The sequence below is a fragment of the Thermobia domestica genome, chromosome 8 (genome assembly GCF_964235325.1).
Source record: "Thermobia domestica chromosome 8, izTheDome1.hap1.1, whole genome shotgun sequence".
NCBI classification, from domain to species: Eukaryota; Metazoa; Arthropoda; class Insecta; order Zygentoma; family Lepismatidae; genus Thermobia; species Thermobia domestica.
In genome coordinates, this window is record NC_137461.1 from 271,236,833 (window position 1) to 271,249,116 (window position 12,284).

At 35.3% G+C, this 12,284-nt stretch overlaps 1 protein-coding gene across 8 annotated transcripts in view; it reads left to right on the forward strand.

Moving 5' to 3' along the window:
* The window catches only part of LOC145693628 (myotubularin-related protein 9), a 148,552-nt gene that overhangs the window by 14,522 nt on the left and 121,746 nt on the right, over positions 1–12,284 (forward strand). The window contains exon 1 of one of the 8 annotated variants that reach the window (XM_081769810.1): positions 7,222–7,241. The exons of the other annotated variants lie outside the window; for them this stretch is intronic. The gene's annotated coding sequence lies outside the window, so the exon portion shown is untranslated. Of the gene's footprint in view, positions 1–7,221; positions 7,242–12,284 lie in introns of those variants that run through there. 8 annotated transcript variants of the gene reach the window in all.

The window sequence follows — 12,284 nt, forward strand, 5'->3', positions numbered from 1 at the left end:
TTCTAACAGTAATAACAAATTGCTTGTAAATACGCAATGATTATCAAGGACAATGGCATATTAATGTAAGGACTACTCTGCAGACTAGCAATAAACAATAAACAATAACAGATAAACAATAGTCCCCCCCCCCAAAAAAAAGAAAAAGTAACTAACTTGGGCACGTCAGAATGTTCGCGAGAATATAGGGACGCATTGAGACTAGCAAAAAACGTGGTGTTATTATTACTCAAAGGGCCGTACGATGGAGGCTTTAACGTTAATGTTAATGGCACCAATGAGCACTTACTTGCTCTAACGGTTAACCTCATTTTTGAGATGATTCTTAGAAGTGGGCGTGTTGGCATGCAGTTGGAGTACTAACGATTTGCGTCACTATCGAACACTAACGTAGCACTAGCGACGTTTAAAGTCGAAATTGGAGTCTGACATAAGTGGCTTGTCAACTTCACGGACATTATATTTTCCTTGAATGCGAGAATTTTGCGCCCTACCTCAAAAATAGGAAAAAATGCGCTCGCAATATATTTGCACTGGGATGTTTGCGCTCTACCCCAAAAAGAGGGGAAAATGCGCCGGCTATATATTTGCACTGGGATGTTAGCGCCCTACAATTCAACTTATTATTGTATTGTGTAAAGTAACTTCCACTCGCACTTGAACTAGGCTTGCCTCTCATCGTCTCAGTGAGTTACTCCATCCGTTATAATATTCCGAACAAACGAAAAAAATACAATTTTAGTTCACTAAAGGGCAATCCATACAAATACAATTTTTCATTATACTACAAAATTTACAATAAAAGTATAAATGACTGATATATAATTATTTATTAATATAATCAAAGAGTATAATTTAATCTACAAAAGGCTGTTTGGCTCTACCCAGATATCTCTGTTCACAATCCTTGCGAGTTGTTTGGCTTTTCAGGACACAAAATGTAGAAAAGAAAATGTAAAGTGAATGTAAAATCAGTTCAGTAATATTATCAAGAAAACTATGTACAGTGTGTTTACTTGCTGGAATTACACTTCAAACACACAATTGCGTTCAGTCGTTCTTTCAGGAAAAATGTTCCTGGGGGCACATTTAGTATTCCGGAGGGGGGTCACTGTTGGTACTATTCTATTTATTATTATATTATAGACGTATTATTTTGGTCTCCTCCGAGGGGGCACTCTGAGAGCTCTGGGGAGGCCAGTGTTCCCCCAAAATCATCTCTGGAAGAAGCAGTGATTGCGTTGATCCGTTGTGTTCTTTTGGCTTATATTGAAGTTTATTCTTCCCTTATATAGCCACAATGAAAATAAATGACAAATGGCATGGTTGTGGGGGGAGGATTGTTTATGCTGTAATGTCAGCCCCTCCGAGGAAATGCGTAAGCTCCAATAGTTTCTTTTATTTCGCAGGGCTCAAACTTCCCGGTGGAGGTACATCGCAGGCGCAATTTTCCCTATTCTTGAGGTAGGGCGCAAATTTCCCAGACGCAAAATTCTCGACACCGTTCGAATGACCTCGGAAGACGATATCTTTTTCAATACTTTTTTTATATTCTTTTACTCGAGATTTCTTCATAGCTTCTTATTAAAATACTTACTAATATATCCTCATTTTATTGTCCTAACCAATCAATATGGGTATGTTGTCAGTAAACTATTTAGATTGATCGAGCCTCTGGTGTGTAACCACAGTGTTTCATATCATGCACCCATTAGAAATCTTGGCTAAACGAACCAATATATGTTGCCAATAAAATAGTTTAGAATGATTGAACCCCTGGTAAATAACCACAGTATTTCGTGACAGATCCCCCCCCCTTCCTATTACCATATTCTAGCTACGTGCCTGACTCAGCTAATTCTCTACATTCTTTACCAAGCACACATTTTCTAAAGCGGAAAATGCTCTCTAAATACCTAAGCTCATTATTTTCAGCAGATACACAAACTGGGTAACATTCTATTTACATGAATGTTATATATGTCGATTACTGGAAACCGCTTCTCGCTATCTATTACCATATTTACTATATAATGATTAACGTTAAAACCGGAAATGATTGATTTGTACCGCTTCCGGTTTGAATATTACATTCATCAGGGAACTCGATTCTTAACTATTGACTCTGTACATCATGGCCAAAATTGATTGGTAATCCATCAGATAGTTCTTGAGACTGTTTGTTTCACTGACGGACAGAATGAATATATGGCTATAGAGTTTTGATAAACTAAATTCGTTAATGAGTGATGATGGAACAAATATAAGAAAGGGAACCAAGAGTACCACCGGGAAAATTTTCGAACACAAAATTAGCCATCGAAAACCCACATGTCCTGGGTTAGAATACCATAGATGAAAACTCTATCACTGAGTCATCAATCACCCGCTTATTAGTTTTGTTAATTATTATATTAATATAAATTAATGAAAGCCTGCTTATGTTAATTATTGAACAATTACATTGTATACTTCGTAAAGTCAAAAATTATAAATTTGTATTTACTGTACATACAGTGAGTGCAGAAAGTGTTCGTACACCTATGCTATTGAAACGAGAATGCCTGCGAAAAAGAAACAGAAAATTTAAGAAGTGTAATAACACACACAATATGAATAATGAAAACTAAGCTTTATGAATATATCAATAAAGAACCACAAAGACAAGTTTAATGGTCAGAAAGTAAATAAATTCCGTAGAAAATGTATAGAGTAGACGCAAAAAGTGATCGTACACCTGACGTACGAATACGAAACAAAGATACCACAACTGGGGTTCACTAGTATTCACCTGAGTATACACCTCTGTATAGCATGACGAGTAACAAAATGAGTTTAGTTGTGAATAGGAGTGAAAAAACTGCACGGTGGGCTGTCGAAATGGGAAGCAACCGAACAGAAACAAATGAGGAGACAAGAAAAGTAATTATTAAAGTGCATAAGAAGGGTAAGTCTTTGAGAAAGATAGCAAACCTCAGGGGCAGATCCAGAGGGGGGCGATCGGGGCCATCGCCCCCCCCCCCCCACAAGAGGAAACTTTCTTATTTTATATATAAATAAACCCATCCATAACAAGTTTGGAGCTCTTAAAAGTAGCAGTATTACTGCCGACCGCCCCTTCCCCAGAAGTCCGTCCTGGATCCGCCCCTGTATAGAGTAGCCACAACCGAGTATTTTCCGCTGTATGTTTGGAGTCGTTGTCTTGCTGAACAATAAATTGTTTTCAAGAACCATCTTCTGGCACTAGTATGGAGATATTCCTTTAATATGTTAATATACACTTTGTGGATCATCACTCCATCGATAAGGTGGAGACGACCCACTCCTGAGGCACTCATACAACCCCAGACGAGCACGGACCCTCCTCCATGTCTTACTTTAGGGACGAGATTTTGAGGATTCATCTCTGTATTCACCTTGCGCCATACCATACGCCTCCCATTGGACTCGATAAAATTAAATTTATTTTCGTCCAAAAATATGGCCCTATTCCAGAAAGAAGCCTGATCCCTTATCTTTATACTCTTTTTCAAACTTTAGTCTCTTTATACGATTTGTCTTGTTCACCAAGAACATTTTCCTGGCTATCCGACCATGATACCCTGCAAATATTCCGCCACCGCGTGTTTCCAGATCCGTTGCCAATTGCACAGCACTACTTTTTGGAACCTTTTTTCTTTCCCTAATAATGTAACGTTTAACTTGTTCACTTAACACTCTTGGTCTTTCAGTTCTTTTATTATTATTATTATTATTATTATTATTTTTATTATTATTTTTTTTTATGGTTTCGCACAGTGATAGAAACATTATACATCGCAATTATTGTTTGTACTGTTGAACAAGGCCTGTCTGCAAGGTTTACCAGGGGCGGATCCAGGACGGACTTCTGGGGGGGGCGGTCGGCGGTAATACTGCTACTTTTAAGAGCTCCAAACTTGTTATGGATGGGTTTATTTATATATAAAATAAGAGTTTCCTCTTGTGGGGGGTGGGGTGATCGCCCCCCTCTGGATCCGCCCCTGACTCTATAATACCTTGAAACAGCTTCGCACACCTCCCCAATCCCCAGACATGAACCCCATAGAACATCTATGATCTGTTCTGGAGACAAGAATCAGAAGGCACAGCTTGTCTACTAAAGAAGGCCTAAGAAAAGCTATTCAAGAAGAATGGGACATAATCAGTCCCGAAGCTACAGAACTACGAACTACTACAGGTGAAATCAATGCCACGAAGACTACAGACAATCATTAACGCACAGGGTAATCTCACAAAATATTAAATAACGTAATATACTTTATAAGCATTAATTCAAGCATAAGTGTACGGTGACTTTTTGCGTTTACAAAAAAGGAATTCTCTCTTTTCTTCTGAACAAAACAGTGATTGTGTTTGTTTGGCCTTTCTCTTGTATATAGAAATAAAATGTATGAATGTGTAGTCTTAATTCTGGTTATATATATATTTTCCACCTCCCGTTCTCATGCTAGCTGTTTTCAATATAAAGTATGCACGGTGTACGAACACTTTCTGCGCTCCCTGTAGGTATGTTGACAATAAGCGACTGTTATTAGAATATTTGTTGAGATTTATTTTCCTTCACTGCCTTTCGTCTGGTTAAAAAGTAGTTTGCAGTGCTTTGGAGCAGCTGCACGTGGGAACGCGATAATGTTTGAGACATACCGGCGACTTTTTTGTGTGTGAAAATAAGACCTTTCTCATAAAGTAGTAAATAACTGCAGTAGCAATTGCCTACGTAAATGATAAAGACATATCCAACTACAAGAAATTAATACAGTGTATATATAGCCTATTCATTATTGTGTTTCTCTTTTAACAGCTACTAGCTAAGGATGGCCAATTCCAGAATTTTTACTTTCCGGAATCCGGAAAGTAAAATCGGAAAAATTCCGGATCTCGGAAAAATTCCGATTTTTTCTAAATTCCGGATTTTTTCCGAATGTCGGAATTTTTCCGAAATCCGGAATTTTTCCGAATTCCGGAATTTTTCTGAATTCCGGAATTTTTCCGAAATCCGGAATTTTTCCGAATTCCGGAAAGTAAATTTTCCGATTCCGGAAAACAAAATTTCCGGAATCCGGATTCCGGAAAAATTTGGCCATCCCTAATATATACATAAGGGCCGTTCTGCATACCACCACACTACTTGCGCTTTCTCTGCGTTGGTCGCCATTTCACTGTTCCCGCTGCCACCACCACACCTGGCGAGATTTTTGGGATCGACAGATTTCTAACAAAACTCTGGTGTTTCTTTTACTGTATTACATCTAGAAAAGAAAGAAATACACATACATTAATTTACCACCACGAAATGAAAATAGGGCGATTCAATTGAGACACCCTGTATATATATTAAATATGCAGCATACTATCTGTTCATTAAATACCTTCATTAGAAGATTTGCCTGTAATTAAAGTTAGTAGATCAATAGTGATATATATTAAAAAGAAAGAAAATTTGCTTATTTTCAAGTACCAGTAAGTGAATTTATAACTAATTCATTATATAATTAATTAATCAATTAGAAATATTGTTAATTTTTTATTGGTGAACGTAAATAAATTCATAACAAAAATTGTTAATTTTTTCTCAAAAATAAATGAATTAGATATTCTGCAAGGATAATTTGCGACTTACATAAAAAACTAAAAATGAGTTAACCACAACAATTTACATATGCTGTGTTAGTGTAATGTCCGTTGTAAAAGTACAGAAATAACTGATACGTAGCAAAAAGTTAAAATACACATAATTTTCATTTATTATTTTCTGAGTTTTTGTTTAATTTTTATTAATCATCAGTTGTGTTTGAAAATAATGACTTTTCATAATAATAGATTAATTTTCCCATGGGCTTTACTTTATTCATTAAATTTTACATTAACTGTCATATCTTGGTACAATTCTTATTGCATTGTAGTGAAAATTGTCATTTTAATTTTTAATTTAATCAAGTATTTTGAATTTTAATCCGTTAAACTTTTCATTAGGCATAGCCCCCCTATGAATTCAGGCAGGAGTTGGTGGTACCTTGATAGTCTCAGATGCTGTTGAATGTAGCAGATGGAATTCAGGCAGTTAAAAAAAAAAAAAAAAAAAAAAGTTTTGTTTTTGTTTGGTACAGAAAGAATTCCTGGCTCGAAATGAAATAAAATAAAAATTTCCCATAATTATCCCATGTAGACTAAATGGTGGAGTGAAGAAAGTGGGAGGAAACGGGAGAACCCAGAGAAAACCTACGCACAAAGTGTTTGTCCACCACATAGCTCACATGACTTCTTGGCCCGAGATACAGGCTGCCAAAGATGACAATTCGGTCACCATTTCTCACGTGCGAATTTCATCAAATATTGAAATACTCTATCTCTGGAACGGTTCAATATATTTTGTTTTTCTTTTCCTTTTTATTTGAAAGATAATAATTTACTAATTCAAATTGTATTCTCCGTTTGTAAATATATGCCTAAGTTCTTACTCTATAACTTTCTGATTCTTTAATTTTTTAAATGTCAATCTTTTTTAACTGTTGATCAGAAATATGCATTACTACATTCATTAATAAGGAGAACTTCCACTGTATAATGTAATAGGTTTTACAAACAGTGTTCATGTTTACCATACACTACTGCATTCCCTTTATATATATATATATATATATATATATATATATATATATATATATATATATATATAAGTACACGTTTGAATATAACAGGTTTTATAAACAATGTTCATGTTTTAACATCCATAAACGTCTTGATTACATATTTTTTTATGTTTTACTGTTACTTTTTATTTTATTTATTTATCTTTATTTTTATTTTTCTCAGAAGCACCAATTCCAAAACTTACAAGAATTTTACAGGAGTTGTATCTCTAAGAATAGGTAGACCTGTCCTGAAAGGGGGAATGCGCCACTTTGGATGTGGAATTTTTAATAATGGTTAAAAAAAAAAAAAATCTACTCTCGGGCTAATGTGGTCAGTGTAATCGAATGAAAACGATAAATTAAACGCAGTTGAAACTGATGATTTTTCTTTAATAGATAGAATCTTCGAAATCATGAAAGGTCGTCTGAAACAGTGTGGAACCACTCAGATTATTCCAAAATGTTGCAGAACCTTCTACAACATTGTGGAACGATCCAGATAATTATGTGTTTGGCTTAGCATAGAAAAGGGAAGATACATGACTTCACAGTTTATTTTGTCAACAGGTAAATAAAAAAAGCAAATTACTAAATTTGTAGTCCAACAGTACATGTAAACTTTTGTGAGGATCATGCAAATTGAGTTGTGCAGTGTTTTCTGGAAAGAACCGAGTGAAATATCTTCTGACTGGGGCCACAGGAGAGTGACGTGTGCTGACTATCCACATCCATAAAAGAGTGATATAGGTCCTATATATAAGACTAGCAATAAAAGAGAATTTCTTCAAGTTGATAATAAGAGTATCCATTTCGAAACTGTTTCAAAATGAAGATGTTTCCGGTGATGACTTTTTGTGTTCTAAATGCTTTGACAGAATATCAAAAATGACATAAACTAAACAAGAAGTTTCCCGTGTTGTGGATAATGAAGATTGTTAATCTGCTAAAGAAAAAACACATTCCGTGAATCAGTCAGCTATATACGTTGGCATTAGTTCTGTTAACAAACCATGGTCAGTGAAATTAAGTCGGAAGCTATATGCATCAAAGGAACATAGCAAAATTACTGACCAATCTCTTCAAAGTAGAAATTCTATTATCAGAAGAAAATGAACCAAAAAAAAAAAGCATATGCAACTTGCAGGGAATTTATATCAAATACCAGTTCAGCTGTTGAATCGTGTGATGCCTACAGTGAAAAGATGCAAGTTCTAACAGTTATCTCAGTGTTTTCTTCAAAGGTACAAATTTTACACCACGTTCCATCTGCAACAAAATACATGATGGACAAAACAAGAAAAGAAGTGAGATCCCCATTATTGTCAACGCGTTAATGAAGCACATGTTCAAATTGCACAGTAATTTTGTGTATTAAATAATTGGAACTGTTATCGCCAAAGCACCAACAAGAAAGATATTATCACTAAATCAGTTGCAGAAGAAACAGTGAGGAAGTTGAAAAGATACATGACCCGCAGTATTAAAGGAATTTTTGTCATATATAAGAAGAGACATTCATTATTCCATATTGGAAGATAAAATTTTATCACTTTGATCTAAGTGGATGGTTCCATGCCCATCTAGGGATGTCTGTTTATATGTGTATTGTGCGAAATTTGAATTTGGTTTGGTGAACTTCTAGGCACTCAGGAAGGAGAATTCTTGGTTGATTGGTTTGGAGTTTAGCGACCCTTTCAGCATCGAAGCTATATGAGACATAGACCTACGGTTTAAAATGGAATCCGAATCACCGTAATGTGCATTAAAAATTCAATGTTCTACCACCGGAGATCGAACCCAGAACCTTGTGCATCAAAGGCACGCGTGCTTATTACTAGACAAGCGAGGATGCCACAAGAATCTTTGTTCGTCTTACATTTCCATTATGCTTGGAGCTCATTTCTATTTGGGTTCACTAACAAATGTATTAACGTTGGTTATTGCTAATACGTAGTTAGTTAAATGTAATCGTATTCTATTTGCTCAAGGAGTCAAACTTGAAACACTTCACAAAAGGTAAGGACTAAAATATACAAGTTTGTGTTGGTACATAGGAAGTATCAATTAAATTGACGATTATACATAGGGTGACTTGGGACAAATATGGCAGGGGCTTATAATTTCTTTATGTTTAAGTTTTATAGCTCAACTCAGTATGTGTTACGTAGCATAACACATACAGAAGGTAAACATAATTGTTAGGAAAGATAAAACTGGTTGTAGTAACTGTTGTAGGCATAAAAAAAAATGCTTATATGCACCTCACGGGAATTTCATAACACTGCCTGGCGTCAATTTTTAAGCTGACTGTTTATTTTTGTTTTTATTTATTTATTTAAAATAATGTTGGTGTTTTTCCAAGGCACTATAAAAGTAATCACATTAGTTACTACAGTAAATTACGTTTTGCCGATGGGCAATAATTGTCCTATTTTGTTATGCTATTGGGAAATTATGGCTGAAAAAGAAACTGGGACAATTATGGCAGCGTTCTCTTTTAGCAAGAATATTAAATTTGAAGAAAAAAATATATCAGAACAGTGCTTGTTGGTACTCTATTTAAGGTCTGCTAAATATATATGAATTTGTAAACATCTGTGAAATAGATATTAGATTACAGCTAAAGAACGTATTCGATGCTCATGTAGTAAAATGTTTCTTCTCTCTCTCTCTCTCCCTCTCATCCTAAATGGACGTGAATCATTTATAGTATTGTCAAAACCATAAATAATTTATTAATCTGTTTGGATTAATTTGTAATATCATCTTAAATTTTAAAAACATAATTTAATCTTGTTTGTTTTTAAAAAATATGTGCAAATAAAACACTATGTGTATATTTCAAATTGTACGCATTCTATTCTAACAACAAAAGTTTGTAATGCTATATAATAAATTTGTTAATACTCACACTTTCTTCGGACAATAAGGACATCAAAAAAAGTAACATTATTTCGTGTCATCATAATTAAATTAAGGTTATGAAAATTTGGTTAAAAAAAAAATATTTTTAAATCTAAAACACACGTGAATAAAAATCAACCCAAGTGCTAAAATCGTATTGCCAAAACGTCAACAATTTAAGTTATATAAAAATCTTTTATTTTATTCACTAAAATAATTCTTTGTACATTCATTCTCTCTTCTTTCTAAATTAATTCATTAAAACTACAAGCATTCATTCAATCATTCATTAAAATAAAATATCATTAACATTATTATTCAAAAAATTGTCAAAAAAAATATCAACATCAACGTACAACCAACTGTTGTCTCTAAAATACAAATATTCAGTGCTTGGCTCAAACATCATCACCAACAAATATGTATCACAACCAAATTCTGTACTAATCTACTTCATTATTCATAATTCATACACTAAACCACAATCTTTTAAATCCTCATTACACTAACAACACCTTAAACACAAATGTTTATCAATTCTATTAAATACACATATTTTAAATAAACATTTTTATTATCATTTTAACAAGGCTCTAGTTGGCCCTCAATGAATGCAGCTAATAATAAATAATCCCCAAATTACCTCTTACATAATACAAAATTACTTAATACTAACTAAATCAATCTAAAAAACTCAAAATGCTCTACCTAATCAAATTCAATTCAATTTCAATCAAAAACAACCCAGGTTTGCATGATGGAGATGCTGAGGCTTACGCCAGAAAGTGAAATGGCAGGGAAAATAAGGTATAAAGATGAACTTTTCCAAACAGATCCAGCTTAGATTTTGACTAACATAGTCACTAGTTACATTATGCCTTTAGTATGTCCTTTAATGTAGTTGACACGAAAGGACTGTAAATGTTGTAAATAAATTCAGGCCGAAGAGTTTTAATGTCTATTTCTGAAATGAAATGAAATGAAATCTTTGAGTTTTACGTCCCACGGTTATGCCGGTTAGGCTAAAGGAGACGGTGATGATGAGGGATGAGTGAAATGGTGGAATGAAGAAAGTGGGAGGAAACGGGAGAACCCCGAGAAAACCCACGAGCACGGTGTTTGTCCACCACAAAGTTCACTTGGCGGGGGCTGGGATCGAACCCGGGACCCCAAGCACCAGAGGTGAACGCTCTACCACAGCCACCGCGCCCCCTTGTCTATTTCTGAGTTTTCATACTTTTGCTCATTTGTTTCTGTAGAATAAAAATAAATTACTACCATCACGTGTATTGTTTGGCGTTTTTATTCGTAACTTCCTTATAAATTGGGATAGGAAAAAATTGAAAACACCATTTTAAATGGCTAAAGCAGGCTGGTGACATGATTGCCTAAAAGTCAGTGCATTGTAAATAGAGTAGAAACCAGAAGACTTTGTTATAATTCCCCACAAGGTGTGCAGCAACTCTGACAGTTGAGAATTTAAAAAACAAATTCTAAGACGTGGGTTCGAGATTTTTCTTGATTCATGAAAATAATGAAAAAAATAAGATATAATTATTGTGGTATTACCCAAAAACATTTACATGCCGTAATTGTCCTATACCCACGGATGTTCTTCAAAGCTTTATTGTAGGTAACGTGAAGATTCTTTTTTCTCTTCGTCGTTTCCCATTTATGTGGGCTAGACGTTCTGATGTGTCTCATCCATAAAGCCTAATCCTGTTAGATCTTTCTCCCTGAATTCATTCTTAGCCATATCAATCCAGTTCTTGGTTTTCCTTTACCTCTCCTCCCATTCAGTTCCAGTGCCATCCTTCTGACCGCACAGTCACTTGTTCTTCTCATCAGATGCCCATACCATTACAATCTTTTTTTTTTGGGGGGGGGGGGAATTTCTGTCATCTTAGTAGTTACCCTTACTCTCTCATTCCTCACCCTGTCTGTCCTTGTTAATCTACTCATCCACCAGAGCATTATCATTTCGGTAATATTCAATCTTTTTAGTTTTTTTTCTTTATTACCCACGTTTCTGGCCCGTACATCATTCCTGGTCTAATCACTTTTGTAACTCATTCCTTTATTATTTACCGTGATTCTGCGGTCACACAGAACACCTCACATTTTCTTTCAATTTCGCCATCCCTCTTACATTCTTTGTGTTTCCACTCTACGTGGTCCCGGGTTCGATTCCAAGTGGGGGTACAGTTGAACGAAAAAAGTGGTTCGGATTCTACTGTAGTCAGTAGGTCTACGTCTTCCTCAGCCGCCCAGGCATAATCGTGGAACGTTAAACTCAAAGAAACCAACTTTTTTTGTGTTACCACGTCCAAATCACCACTCTTATAGTACGTTTGTGCTATCGTGGCACGCTTCCCGCTACTGTACTTGGTTGGCTTTTAAAGTACTTTCTGCTAGCACTCACGTGAACGTTTTAATCCAATAGTCGTCTTCTTGGTTTTGTTGTGTAGGTGACGTTAGTTGTCAGCCAACCCATCAAATGAGGTCATTGCTATTTGGCGGGTATTTGAAGTGCTAGTTGCCACACGCAAACAAGTTACTGTGATTTGTGAGCAATGTAGCGTTTTGCTGTGTTTCCTAGCGTATTGTAACTCGCAACTTAAGTACAGCGTGGCAAGAACGCGTTGCAGACAGATCCATTCTTTACGTGCGAAGCGTGCCAAGATAAAACAACATACTCTAGCAACA